The 15978-nt window shown below is 37.8% G+C and overlaps 1 long non-coding RNA gene across 2 annotated transcripts in view; it reads left to right on the top strand.

Moving 5' to 3' along the window:
• The window catches only part of LOC117816389, a 50955-nt gene that overhangs the window by 18396 nt on the left and 16581 nt on the right, over positions 1–15978 (top strand). The window contains exons 3-5 of one of the 2 annotated variants that reach the window (XR_004631942.1): positions 6462–6608; positions 13617–13733; positions 14792–14822. This is a non-coding gene — a long non-coding RNA (uncharacterized LOC117816389). Of the gene's footprint in view, positions 1–6461; positions 6609–13616; positions 13734–14791; positions 14823–15978 lie in introns of those variants that run through there. The other variant, XR_004631943.1, reaches the window with a different exon arrangement.

Raw genomic sequence — 15978 nt, 5'->3', positions numbered from 1 at the left:
TAATTTTTAGTCAAAATGTCTTACCCCACTTGATTTAAGATAAATTTACTTAACAAGTAACATTTGAGCAAGATAGAGGGACTTGTCCTAAGGCATCTTAAATATCTTCTTAAGTCAAACAATCTTGAAATGATCTTGTTTTGAGTTGTAATTTAGAAGAAACAATGTTTTTTTTACATTTCATACATTTTTCAAGCTGATATCTTATTTGTAGAGGACATATAATCTTGATTTAAGACAAACACTTAACTTGATTTAAGTCAAAGCATTTTATTGGAGAATCTATCAGAAAACAGCTCCATTGATAAAAGAAAGAAAGAAAGAAAAGTTGATTTTTTTAAGGGTGGGTTACAGTTTTCAGGTACTGTTTCTTCTAAATCAGATAAAACTATACATCCTCAAACTACATGCACACAATGAAAACCTACTTTTGAGCATAGCTGGCTCATCCCAAAAACAACATGACTGAATATTAGTATATCCAGCTCACTATGAGAAGACATTATATCTCAAAATGCTCAAATTAAACTTAGTAATCTTATTACAAGTACATGATGGTCTTAAACCTAGAGACGTGCTGCTAAAATACAACTCAAACTAAGGTGAATATATCTCAAATGAAGAAGTTGACTTAAAATGTATTAGTACAGAAATCTTTTTTTGAGTGAAAAAATACTAATTGTTAGCATTCCTGTCTTATTCTGAGACACTAAGCTTTAAAATACTGGTCAAATATTGCTTATAACAAGTTTTACTGGCTAATTTTAAGATCACAGTTTTCTAAATATTACGTCTTATTTCAAAAAATCTTACGAAGCAAATTTTCACTTGTTCTATTGGCATATTTTTTTGCTTGTTTTAAGGTGAAATAGTACCTTGAAATAAGTTTTTTTCCTTGTTTTTGGTGGGGCATTTTTTCTAGTGTATCATGTCACGTCCCATTATATCGAAGGTTACCCTTTAATTTCCACACCTACTTTTTAGTGATTATTCTTCCTTCTTACTTCAAAAACGGATTATTGTTGGAAAGGTCAAACTTTATTTGATTTAACATTCACGGCCTGTGTTGTAAACAAATTATTTCGACACCATCCCATTAATGAAGCGTCTTTTACAAAGGGGGGAAGACTACAAGCATATCATAACAAACGTAATGTACATGATCATTTTGGTGTAGATAACAAAGGGGCATCTGGATTAATCAAAATGTAAACTGGACTGAACATAATTTTTATGATTGATTATTCAGATTTAAACATTTCAAAACAAACACAATTAAAATAAAATGTTTTATCTTCCAAATGATTCTCAATAATCACAAAATGAGTTTAGAATAAGGGGACATTTGAAATAAGGGGACATGTGTTCCATTCGCCACGTCAAATTCCTGTTGTGTGCAAGCTCATTTGGAAATAAAGATTTCTTGATTCTTGATTGATTCTTAATTCTTGATGCCACAGGCATTTTTTATGCTGGCTAAAGGTCATAACTTGTTTAAAGCAGTGTAGATTTTTTTTTAAAGTTTATTTTCTATGTTTTTAAAAAATATATTTCAGTTACAATTATCTGGGCTCTGTGTCTAAAGGTCTTCTTTTTGTATCAAGTTTAGATCAGCGAGTGCAATAATGATGTATTTTGACTTTACCATCATAAGATTGGACCAGATAATATCATATTGAGATAAACGTAATAAATACTGAAAATAACAAGACTGAAAATAAACGAATTTTTCTTGCACAAAAGGAAAAAAAAAGAGCAAGTGCTCAAAACGTTAGAAGAGGAACGTGTGTTATATTACAACCAACATCAGTTTGGCAGCCTCAAAAATTGAATAAAGAAAAAATGTTGTAAGTTTCTACTTTTCTTCTTCTGTTGCTGGGAAAGCCTAAAAGAAAAATGATTGTAAGGATAAATGGAGTTGGATGGATGTTGGTTTTGGCCTCGTCCGCTGGCTGAAGCCGAGTGTGGATCTCACGCTGTTCTACTACATTACAGTGTCGGACTGCAGGGCTCCTGTCTGCTGCTAATCACATCCATGAGAAATAGCCACATAACGGACTGATAGAGGAGGCAGCGGAGCGTGCACACACACCCAGACACACACATCCAGACACACACACACACATGCAGACATGAGTGCTCTAGTATCACCGCAGCCTGCAGACATGCAGTGTGATATCCTGGACACGAGGTATCGCCTACAGCTCTCTCTCTCTCTCCTGCTTTCGCTTTCTGGCTCCCTGCGTGTATCGGAGTAACAAGCAGCTGAATGTAGCCGACCGGGTGTGTGTGAAAGTGTGTCTGTGTGAATGCGTGTGTAAGTGTGTTTGAAGGTAGTTTCATCCAGAAGAGATTGCCAATGTTTTTCCGTCTGGTGCTTGTGCCCACATTCATTACCAGTTCTGATGAAGCAGCTTCATGCACACACACACACACACACACACACACACACACACACACACACACACACACACACACACACACACACACACACACACACACACACGGTCAGTTACACTCAGCTGTTGGCTGAAATAGGGTCAAGGATACCCATTTTAACACACATTCACCCAGACATGGAAAAAGGTACACTGAAATAAGTCAAGTGTGCTCCACACCAGCCTTTCTCACTTCCAATCATTAAATACACACCTTCAGTCAGAGGCCCGATGCTTCCACATCTGTCGCCATAGGAACCCCTACCGCACAGCATTATTCCTGCACTTATTCTTGTAGATCATTGGACTGATTTGGATTGCACACAGGATACTAGGACTTGACAAGAAGTGGCTTGTGAAATTTTAAAGCCACAATTTTGTTTTGAAACTACAGTTAATATGATAAAAGTTGACAATAGTGATTTATCTAGTGTGACTTTATGGTGTTGACTTAAGAGAAATAATTTGTACGACCACAAAAGACACAATGTGCAACCTTTCACAGCCGTACGTCCTACAATCAATACAGATCTTGATTTTCATGATGACATTTTGAGCATCACACACTTTGTTTCTTGTATTCTGGGGGATTTTTTTGCACCAGTTTGTCATGAAATTATCCGTATTTTTGAAGAAAAACATATTTGATTTAATGATTAATGTTTGGTACCTACAGCATGAATGTCAAATTTCACATGGTATATGATTTTGATATAATAACAGAGGTCTAGGGCCTCTATAGAGCTGGCAAACACTATGATAGTGTGACTCCTGTAAAAGAATCGCGAAGACTGAGCTTCCAGTTAAGATGCTTTAATCAGATAAGAATGTGGTATCTACAGGGAGATACAAATAAACCATTTACAACACATTTCAATGATATCTAACATCAAATTACATAGAGGAATAGCTCACATAGGCAAAGGTAAACACTGCACACATATATGTATAATCAAGAAGACACATTAACAAGCCCGCAGGATTCAGAAAAGCAGCTCTACAGAACAATAAGGGAAAATGGAACAAATGTCAAGGTCAACATGAATGATGTCATCACACTGCAAAAACTCAAAATCTTACCAAGTGAAATTGTCTAATTTTTAGTCAAAATGTCTTATCCCACTTAATTTAAGATAAAAGTACTGAACAAGTAACATTTGTGCAAGATAGAGGGACTTGTTTTAAGACATCTTAAATATCTTGTTAAGTCAAACAATCTTGAAATGATCTTGTTTTGAGTTGTAATTTAGAAGAAACAAGGTTTATTTTACATTTCATACATTTTTCAAGCTGAGATCTTATTTGTAGAAGATGGATAATATTGATTTAAGACAAACACTTAACTTGATTTAAGTCAATGCATTTTATTGGAGAATCTATCAGAAAACAGCTCCATTGATAAAAGAAAGAAAGAAAGAAAGAAAGAAAGAAAGAAAGAAAAGTTGATTTTTTTTTAAGGGTGTGTTACAGTTTTCAGGCACTGTTTCTTCTAAATCAGATACAAATATACATCCTCAAACTACATGCACACAATGAAATACCTACTTTTGAGAATAGCTGACTTATCCTAAAAAACAACATGACTGAATTAGTATATCCAGCTCACTATGAGAAGACATTATATCTCAAAATGCTCAAATTAAACGTTGTAATCTTATTTCAAGTACAAGATGGTCTTAAATCTAGATTAGTGCCGCTATAATACAACTCAAATTAAGGTGAATATATCTCAAATGAAGAAGTTGACGTGGAATGTATTAGTGCAAAAATATTTTTTTGAGTGACAAAATACTAATTGTTAGCATTCCTGTCTTATTCTGAGACACTAAGCTTTAAAATACTGGTCAAATATTGCTTATAACAAGTTTTACCTGCTAATTTTAAGATCACAGTTTTCTAAATATCACGTCTTATAATCTTACCAAGAAAATGTTCACTTGTTCTATTGGCAGATTTTTTTGCTTATTTCAAGATAAAAGTGCCTTGAAATAATTTTTTTTTATTTTTTTCAACCAAAAGCCTGGCTGCAGCATTTTGGACCAGGGACGACTGGCTGGTCCCAGTATACAGGGAGGTACAATAATCAAGCCGGGAAGAGAGAAAAGCACGGCTTACTTTTTATATGTTGCTGACAGAAAGAAAGGTTTTAACTTTGAAACCAATTATGAGTTGAAGGAAAGTATTTCTAACGGCTGTTTTCACTTGAGAGTCAAATGAAAAACCTGAGATGGAAATAAATCTGAGGTTTTTAACAGATGGTTTTATGTGAGTGGTGAGGTGAGCTGAGTTATTAGAGACTTGTCTGATGGCGTCCTGGGGACCAAAAAGCACAGCTTCAGTTTTGCTATTATTGAGTTGTAAAACTGTTGTAAAGCATTAGGTACATGCTGCTGGATTTAACCTTTTTGAGAGTGAGGAAGAGTAGCACACATGCATAGAAAGTCCATGTTGCTGTTTTTCTACCTCTCGAACCAATCTGCTGTCCTCTTACACTTAACTGTAACTCTCTCTCTCTCTCTCTCTCTCTCTCTCTCTCTCTCTCTCTCTCTCTCTCTCTCTCTTTAGCTCCCCCTCTCTCTTTAGCTCCCCCTCTCTATGTCCGGTCGGTGTTGTGTGAAATGAGGAAACATGAAAGCTGAGTCCAACAAGGCCAATGTATCCTCTCTACAGTACACTACCCCATACAGACCTGCACAGACACACACACACACACACACACACACACACACACACACACACAAACAGGCACCAGCTCAGTGATTCAAACTGAACATTCACCTCATTGAACCGTATAGAGGATTTTGCAATATATACACAGTTCTATGCTACTGCTCAACTTTAAATACTTAATTTTACTAAATATTTTATCTGATTCGTAAATGATGATACTTTTGAGTATCTTAAAAACCTCTACTCTTTATCAACATCTAACATCAGTTAAGTGTATTTAAGGCTGTGACGTACACAGCATCCTTACTTCTATAATTTAATGTATGATTATATCTTATTTAAAGGTGATTGTGTCCTTATTATTTAAATCCTTTGAACTCCCTTAAACTTCTTTTGAGTAGTGTAATTTTTTGGGGGTTAATATACGAATTATTTTAGTGCTGGTTCATCACTTGTCAGTGGTTTCTTTGCTGTGGGCTAATAAAAAAAGCTATCTGCACGCCTTCATTATTATAACCAGGTTGCATGAGTGGAACCTGCAGAGAGAGCCTCATTAGCTGTGTTTAGACACCCTCAGATTGCTCCCGGTGTCTTTGAGATTTCTCAGATGGACGTGCCTACTGAGTCCACATCAAGCCAATCTGCTCTGGAAGTTATTTGTATTGCTTGCTTGGCTTCAGTGACTAGGATATATGGTGTTTTTTGGCCTCGCATATCTTCTGCAATAGGTTGATTTTGTTGAACTCTTCCTACCAGGAAATAAGTTATCAAAAAGACTGGCCAAAATAAGTCTAATATTTAATCTATAGATCCACTTTTCTGATTTGCTTTACTGAATATTGCTCTTTTCTGCTTATTTGTTTAACTCTGTGGTTGTTTTTTGGTGGTCTTAGATGGATAGATTAGCGAGATGGCTGGATTAAAGACATCAGAAAACTACTCTTAAATATACACTAATCAGCCAATCTTAACTTTATTTATTACCCAGCTTTCTTGTGCATTACCTACCAGTGTGGAACACTTGATTCTGATTGGTCAGATCCCCACAGCAACAGTGATTAACTAACAGTAAAAGCAATGCCAGAGACAACCTCATGGCAATGGTGATGATTTGCCCAGTAGATTCTCATATTACTAGTATTTTGCTATGTGTAGGTCATCGCAGTGTGAATGTGTCTGCATATTTATTTTTTAATGTCCATCAACTTGTCTCCTTTCTCATTTCTTGACATGGGAAACTGAAATGCTTCCACACGCCAGATTTAAAAATGGCTGGAGCATCCACAATTTTAAAATTGTCTCTCTCTTCTCCCTTGCAACTAACACTGATCTCTACCATTTCTGCTGTACTAGGCGGAAAGCAGAGCAGGTGATGGGCATGCATAGGACGATGGTCTCTGTAGTTCGTTCTTCCCTGTGCTCTGCTCCACCATGGCTGAAACAGAACTACACTTCTTGCCTGGAAGACCTATCTTTTCACACCGTCAGAGGTCCACAACGGTATGAGACACTTTTGTTCTGCTGGTATCATAAATTGACAATATCCTGTGCACATGCAGGTAAACAAGCAGCTGTTGGTGAGTGTGCATAAGTGCTGTTTTATGCATGGCTGATGCAAACATACAGTACATGTAATTCCACGCAGCACATGCAGCAGATTGTGAGCATATGTACAAAACACAGGCATCTTCTTATCCCTGTGAAGAACAAATGAATATAAATCAATGGGAAAGCCCTCACAAATCTAGTAATAAGAATAGGTTTGTGTGTGTGTGTGTGTGTGTGTGTGTGTGTGTGTGTGTGTGTGTGTGTGTGTGTGTGTGTGTGTGTGTGTGTGTGTGTGTGTGTGTGTGTGTATGTGTGTGCAAAAGAGACACATTGTGCCGTGACCCATCACCATCCTGGCTGTCTTGTTAGTGGAACAGATCGGTGGCACTGATTCAAAGTGAAGCAGCCCCTAATGTTTCCGTTAGTTTTTCTTTCCCCCTCTCCCATTTGCATTACTTATTTCTTCTTCCTCTCCCCTCTCTACAACACCTGTTTCACACACGCACTTACACACACACACGCACAAGCATGCTCAGATTTAATAAGACCCCGTCTCGTACTGTAAATTTGTGATAAAACATTCAAACGGCGAAGCGCCCTTTCGAAACTGTCGGCAATTACCAATTCATCACTTCCCCTTCACGTTGCTGAAACTACCCGCACACACTCACTAACACACACAAACACACAATATGACTCCATAAGACTGGGGTTGCTAGTAAGGTGGGCATTACACAAATATGTTGACCCATCCAGAGATTATTACAGTACAAAGGTCAGTGGTCAAATTGCACACGTTCATTTCTACGACGTTTGCTGAAAGAATATTCAGTGATCTACAATCAGCTGGTCCTCACAGATATACAGAAATGAAGACATGTTTAATTTGGAATGATTTCAGTAATGTTTTACTGATTAAAAAATATTAATTTGAAATAGTTTTGAGTGACACAACAAACATTATCTCTAAAGCTTTACTGTAGTTTTCCTCTCATCCGTTCTGTCTGTCCTATGTGGGATGTTTCACCGACAGACGGGGTAAAAGAAGACAGAAGATGTTTTTGATAAGCATCCAAACAGACAAAAAATAAACTTCAAAGATAAGAAAAGTGGATTCAGACAATATCACAAGGTAAGAGCAGGATAAATGTGGAAAATGAGGGACGCCAACACTTGCTCATCTGTCTTGACAATCTGTACAAGATGAGGCTAAGCTATTTAAAGGCCTGTTCTTTATCTTTGAGGCCTCTAACGATGATCATAGTAGATAATTTGATCAGAGAGTAATACAATTCTAAGTCCCAGTGAACATTACCAGGATTTCAATACTGAAATTTAATATCTAAGACCTTATCTAAACCATTTTCAACAAACAAAAATACGCTCACAACAAAAAGGTGCCAGGGAACATTTTTTTGTTTTGTGTTTTATAAATGGTTTATTCCTGTGGTAGTTGAACTCTCGTCTCTCACAGACAGGCGTAGTTGCAATGCATTCTATTTTTCATACAAATTAATAAATACGTTGCATTATGGACTGTGTAATGTTAACAAGGTTCACAGACATATGGAGCAGAGGGAGCATGCCCTGGCACTTTGGCTGTGAAGCTCTGACTCCAGAACAACCCCTGGATGCTGATTTAGTTGATTAATATCTAAAGAACTCAGACATTTACTCTGACCTCCATGCTGATGGAAATGAGTGATAGCTTTGAGTGCAGCTGAGGCGTTTGAATCCAGCTTTCATATTTGACTGTTTTGATGGTGACTGTGATGTACTGCTCACTCGTACAATCATTGTAGCAGCTTTAGGATACATATTGTTTGATTCATTTACTCTTGAAGTTCTTTTCCAAGCATTTTTTACCCTTATATGTAGGACAGCTAAAGAGAGACAGGAAATGTGGGGAGAAGAGAAGTGGGGGAAGACATGACTGCAGTTTGACTGCTAAGGCCAAGGCACCCCAAGAGATACTTCTTGAAAATTTATGTTAACGTGTGTGAATGTGTGATGACAGAAGCAGATTTCCTGGTGAAATGTCTTACTAACAGCGGCCATTGACGTCTTTGAAATGTTTTTTCAATGGTTAAAAATTGTTCACCCTGAAATTTAACTTCTGGCAAAACAGTGGGAACATTTCTCCAAGAAAACAAAGACAAAGCTGAAAGGAAGGCAACATGAGACAGAGAGACAAAACTGAGTTTGTCAGTTCTTGTTTTTCTGCCTGTGGCATATAAACCATGTTGGACCCTGAAGACATCTGGAGCTGGCCCACTGGCTGTCTGAGTAGACACAAAAACACAATGTTTTATAATAATTTTCTTAAATGCTACAACTGGAATAGCCTCCAAAGCAATTGTAGATTTGCCCTAACTTTGAATCTAGGCATTCCTTTTTATTAGAGTCTACTGTGACCTCATGTGACTGCAACCTTGCCTTCCCTATTTTGTAAACTCAGGGCACCAAAATTCCAATCTATCAAGATGATATTGTCTCCTTTTTTTCAGCTGATTTCAGTTGTTTTGATATGGCGACCATTCTTTCTCCATCAGGTAGGCATAGCTGCAGCATTTCAATCTGTCTCCATTGACTTTCTCCGCTTCCTGCTGTGCTGCAAACAGCTCAGCCAAGACTACATCCAGAACATTATGAAACCAAAACAAGCCTCTTCTCGACAAAATCAACTCCTATTGTCTCTGAATGTGGCAGTGGAAGCAGTTCTGCATGTTTGGATACATTTTAAGTACCTGCAATCTCCACCAACCCGCATAAACACATTCAAATACAGGTCAAAGTCAGTTCCAGGACGAAATAATTTCCCCTGTTTTGTATGAAAGAAATTACTTGCCGGCATGGAGTCGAGACCTCAACCCCAAACACCAACCAGGCCTAAATACCAACAATCAATATCTCACCTGTTCGGACCACTGTGCCCGAAAAATCAGCCAACTTTGCTCTCAAGTTCCAGAAACTAACAGAAAGTCTTACACCAGAGGAAGGAGAGCTGATGAATGCAGAGAAAAATATCCATGATGGCGGATGTAGAAGAGAAAACAAACAAAATCATGCAAAGGTATTTAATTATTTGGATGATGCTGCTGAAAAACGTTGGGCTCCTTTGTCTTTTATCCCAGATTATTCAGAATTATAATACCTTTGAGTATTATACAGATAATAAATAAAACATACAAATGTACACTGCAGCTAATGTCTGGAGAGATAAAAACCAGTAGTGGGGGGTGATGGGAAAAAAATGGAAAAAACTGTATAAGTTGGAGCAAGAGTTAAGTGCTGTACATATGCAGTAGGCGCCTGTTTTATTGAACATCATGATGTGTTTCTTTATGGTTTTTAATTTGTTATCAGCTCCTCAAGGCTCTTCCATGCGATCACTTAACGACAGCACTGTGCTTATAAGGCCACTACTTTACATCCCGCTGAATCGGAAGACCACTCACAAACACACACACACAAACGCACACTCGTAAGCACAGATTTGTATGGATGGATACATATTTTCACATATAACACACTAGCATTTATACGCATTTACTTAACCACACACACACACAAACACACAAACACACATACACACACACACACACACACACACACACACACACACACACACACATCCAAACACAATATTATAGGCGACACTAATGATATAGAGAAGTATTTCAGAGCCATGCAATATGCATGCCTGGAGAGCTGTACCACTGAATAAAACTGCCTAACAATGGGAGGGAGGAACTGTCTCATTGCGGTTCACGCTTTCCCCCGGGACTCTAATGTTTGGAGCACAGCCCTATTAATGCCGGGTGTGACTCTGTATGGCCTCTCTTATTTTCTGTATTGGAAAGATGAATTTAGCTGATTCTTGTTTTCCTTCTGTTCAGCTTGCTCTTTGGGTCAGTGAGGTTTAAGATTTGTAAATGAAAACAGTAAAAAAAAAATTGGTAGACTGTTCCAGTGACCAATTTAGAGTAAATAAAAAAAAAATGTTTTTAAGATAATTCTTGTTCACAAACACATTTTAAGCAATTCACTCATGTGCATCAGCAGCAACATTGTGTTCAGGTAAAATTGCAGCATTGGAGAATACTAAGGCTCTTTGACATGGCAGACGTTACTGATGTCACAGGAACCTGCCTTGTAAAAACTACAATCTACCGTATAAGGACTACAAAACGCATGCAAATAAACCACGAAGACTGTGATAATCGATACTTCATTTGGGTTTTTACAGCTTAGGAGGCAGAATGTAAGCTCAGGACAAAGCAGCCTTTATTAACACCCACAAGCTCTGTCAAACAGACCCTTTCTGCATTATTACATCTCTGTCCTGGATTGAGAATACTGAAGCGGACCCTAACAGACCAATGGACCAACCTAATCTACATACTGATGCAGCTCTTGTTTAAACAACTGTGTATCTTAGCAATAAAGACCACACAGTATCAGGTTAAACAGCACTAAACTAAATAGGAGGCTGCAGAAGTTAGTGAATGACCCCAAGAAGGACCCAAACCATTGGCCTTCTTTTCTGCACTTCGCCTTCCTTAAAAGTTTCCCAAACTTCAACATATTTCTCTCTTATCTGATCTGATATATGGGTTGGACGTGCAAGGGCTTGTGGATCTGCTGGTTGGGAGGTCCCTTCTACCACTCCAAGTGTCAGAGAGGTAGAGCAAACTGTGATTGAGATCAGGGATCACTTGAAATACTAAAACGATGCAGAAGTTAACCTTCAGGAAAATAATACTTGATTCCACCATCAGGCTTTACAACCTGGCAATCAAGTCCTGTCTACCCTTCTTCCTCCAACAGCAAGCTCTTGACAAAAAGGCAAAGTTTGTGCACCACAACACGCAAGATGGCCCAATATGAAGCCCTTCAGCAGGAGATGAGATGACCAGGTAGACCTACCAAGTCAAGTTACTAGACACTGGAAGGAGCACCAGACTGGTTTTCCTCCGGAGTTTACATTGCATTTCACAAAGTAGGCGTTCAGAAAATTTCTTTCATGTTATTTTTAACAGACTCAGTCATTTTACAACATGCTCTGGGAAACAACCCATCCATAGGGTGCAAATATGTGGATGTGGATGTTACAATACTTGTTTTAACCATTTGATGAAGAAAAGTCTTGGGCAATATTTTTGTTTACATTCTGTGAAGGTGATGATACAGCTCAAAGTTGTACACAATATTGATCCCGACTGAGCCATCTCTCTTCTTTGCCTAGCAGGTAGAGGTACTCACTGATCCTTGCTGCTGCTGAATCATCTTGCTCTGACTTCTGTGACAGTTTCTCACTGAATCCCTCTGCATCACCTGTGTTCCCTCATACAGCAAAGATTGTACTTTTTACGTCGGCTCAGGGTGTTTGGTGTGAATCAGCAGGCTATGTTTTTTTGTTTTATCAGGCTGTAATGAAGAGTATTATTAGGTATGGGATGGCAGCATGGTACAGTAACCTCTCTATTCAGCTCAAAACCAAACTCTTGCGCCTGGTTCAGACTGCCATGAAGGTCATAGGGAAGACTGGCAACCCTTCCCTTCAAGCCATTTATGAGCAGTGTGTTCTTGGGCAGGCTCAGAGAATACTTGGAGACCCGTTGCACATCCTTTACTCTGAGTATGAACTTTTACCATCTGGAAGAAGGTACAGAGTCCCCAAATGTAATTTGAATCATTTTAAAACTCCTTTGTGCCGGTCTCCATTAGAATTTTAAATATTAAATAGCCTGTTAGGGTTGGGAGAGTGTCATTGTGCTCTCTCTTTAAGAGTATGCTGTGTGTTGTATGAATGTGTATTATTTATTGTACTTTTTCTTATTTATTTATGTGTTCTTGTGTAATTGTGGTGATTTTTGTAGGAGCAGGTTCGTATATTCGTATCGTATCAACAGAATTCTACTGGGTGGTAAAATCAATATGAGCTAAATAGATAAAAAAGACAGTTTTCCTTCAGTGCATGTTAAATAAATCTGTATCCCCAAGTTAAAATGACAGCTTTATCAGTTTTTCTGATGAGAATGAGTCAAAATTAGTGACTGTATATCAAAAGTGATCACTGACTGTGAAGCCAAAAGATTTAGAGCTCCCCCTGCTGACTTGGCAGCATTATCTCATAAACCCCACTCCTGTCATGTTAAGAGATGGGACATGGGTCAAACTAAATGTAAAATAAATGTTTCTCAAACATGGCTTATGTTGTTATAGTTAGCTCTTATCAGGCTGATGATACTATCTGTAACTGTCAGTGTCTGCTTCAAACCCACGTAAGAATCTGTGATGATTTCGATGTCATATCCTGCCACCAGAGACTCTTCTCCTGTCCCACTGGTCCTTCATGATGTGGGTGACATACATGAACAAGCAAGTTTGGAAAACTGCAGTGTTAGAGCTCCAGAAAATGTATAGAAAATTTCACGAGAGCACATTTGTAAGAGACTTACTGTATGTAGTTGAAAGAAATGTCAAAAGTGTTGCAACTCTCCCCAGTCTCCCCTAATTGCTTAAAATCAAGACCAGCAGTCAAAAAAAAAAAAAAAAGATAAGGTGTGCTATTAAATAGCAGAGAGAGAGGGAGAGAGGGAGGACAGGCTAATCTCTTCACTCCTGGGATAGTGTAACTTCTGTAGCACCTGTTAAAAGCAGAGCACGCAAAGAGTGTTCTCCCAGGATGACAACAAAGACAATAAACTGGCACTGTTGACATTTTGTGTTACTTGCAAAAACTTGCTGCGGATAAAGATGTTGTTGTTTATTTTTCTGATGGAGAAAGGGAGCAAGAGAATTGAGAGAAATAAGGTTTAAAAAGTAAGGTAAAGATAGAGAGAGAGCTGGAGAGGAGGAGGTATAGTTTGTAGGGAGAGGTAAAGTCAGGAGTGAATCGTCTCCTGGTGTCTCTGCAGCAGCTCACATTTTCAGTTTTGTGTTTTTTCTGTTCAGGTTGCTGCTCGAGCCGACGTCTGGTTCTGCCAGCTGTCTCACTGATGTCAATGCGAGCCCGGTGGACGTCAGGTGTCTCCTGGCCAGGTTCCTTTATTCTTCATCTTCTTTCTGCAGGTATATAGACTTTTTTTACTTATTTATTTGTCGGGGGAAAGTTGGAGAGCTAAATGAAGTTCCCATGCGGCAGTGAAAAAGTTTCTTCTACTCTGATATCTGCTCTGCAAAAATATCTCAACTCAAATGAGTCAAAGTTCTTCAGTGTTTGTTTTGTCTGGAGTTTGATTAGTCTTGGATGTAAGGTTTCACAATGCATGTACATGAGAAGTATAAGAATGCCAGGTTTGGTCTGACCGTGTTTAAGAAGTTCAGTGCTGCATGACTCGAGTTTTCTGTCACTTTATTAACGATAAAATGTATTTAAAAAATGGTTTTTTTTATTAAGAAATACTATTAAGTTGCATTTAATCTTTAAGGATTGAGCTACGTAACATTTGTTTAACTCTAGATGAACATTTCAGAGTCAGAATCAGAAACAGAATCAGCTTTATTGGCCAGGTATGCATGAACACACAATGAATTTGACTTTGGTAAACTTTGCTCTCTTTGTACAAAGGCATTAGAATGAGGCATACAAATAAAAATATAAATATAATAATAATAACATCAACTATAAACACAACTTATTTCAAACTAAGTTGTCTGTGCTTGGAGTAACTTAGTTTCTGTTTTTATTCCATGGTATAGTTTTTAAAGATTTCAAGTAATGGTTTCTAAACAAACATAATTTAACCGAATGTACTCCTGTGTATTCTTGACTGCACTGATGTATTGTGAAAATACAATGTTTTGAGATTTTTTAAGAAGTACTTTGAATACTGAAGTATTTTTAAAAGCAAGTACTTCAGTACTTTAACTCAAGTAATTATTTGACAGAGAAACTTTCACTAGTATTGGAGTAATATTTGACCTGGAGGATCTAAACTTTGACTAAAGTAATGAAGCTGTGTACTTTGTCCACCACTGCATAGTTGATATAAAATAAGCAAACTTCATTATTTCTCATTACTGTTTTCTACACAAAATATTCTAATTATATCTTGAGTTTACTTTGAGCATACTTTTTTATTTCTGTATGTTCTTTTTGATTGCCTTTTTTTTTTTTTTTTACACAGCTGATTTAAGACTTCTCCAAATTAAAATCCATAACTTTACATTTTAAGTCTGCGCAGATTGAGTTATTGAACACCCGTTTATTTAAGTTAAAATGAGGTTAAATGAGGAGGCTACTACAAACAGTTTCTGTATCACTGTCATTTTAGCCACAACACTTATTAGCCATGCTAATCCTAACAGTAATCAAAGCTAATTAAATAACCGTCATGTCTCCTCCTCTCTCTGTCCTCCTTACTAAATCTGTAGTTCACTCCTTCACCCAGAGGATAATTATAGGCTGTGAATGATAATTAATACAGGTTAATTTATCACACTTTACTGTGAAGGGGAAGTGCAACATTAAGCTCAGCACAGCTCTGTGTAGAACTCTGAGATTCTTTACATCAGATTACTTCAGTGTAGGATTAGAACTCAATACATCTTGTAGTAATATTCATTCCTGTATTTTTGTCTTATTTTGTTCTCTCTTTTTTTCTAACCCTATCATTCACTGACTCCAGCACTCAGCAGCCGTATTGCTCAGGGGCTCCACTCTTTCATCACTCTCAAATCAATAGGCCACATCGGGGATGACAGAGGGAGAGAAAATCAAGTTTTAGTTCAGGTTCTCATTTCCCCAAACCCTGCCCTTTCTTGTCCTCATATTGGCTTTCCATTAGCGTCTCTGCCGTGTCACTGTGTGTGTGTGTGTGTGTGTGTGTGTGTGTGTGTGTGTGTGTGTGTGTGTGTGTGTGTGTGTGTGTGTGTGTTTATATGTGTGTGCACTGAGTGGGACTCCATAAAAGCACTCTACTTTACCATGGCACTGTCACACCACCTGCACCACTGAGTTTTGCGAATCTGAAGGGTCAACGTGTCACCTTTTGGATTAACTGGTGCAAATTCAAAGCCTGAACCCCAAATTTAAACTAGCAGGATACATCACTGGGGTTCCATCTTTAAATGGAAATAGTTTTTAATGTTCTGATTATAAAGATACTTTTGCACCTTGTATCTTTGCTGCTTGCACAGTGAAAGCATCCTGTAGATTTAAATCATGACTTTAATTGATACCTTTTTCTTTACCCTACACTAAATGTTTAAAATACACTGCTAAAATCTAAAGACTTTAAGATGGCCTAAACTACATCCCACAACAAAATATCAACTCAGTTGAAGGGTCCTCATTTCTAGATTATTACTTGGC

The sequence above is a fragment of the Notolabrus celidotus genome, chromosome 7, assembly GCF_009762535.1.
Source record: "Notolabrus celidotus isolate fNotCel1 chromosome 7, fNotCel1.pri, whole genome shotgun sequence".
In the NCBI taxonomy this organism is placed as follows: domain Eukaryota; kingdom Metazoa; phylum Chordata; class Actinopteri; order Labriformes; family Labridae; genus Notolabrus; species Notolabrus celidotus.
This window is presented reverse-complemented; position numbering and strand designations above follow the sequence as displayed.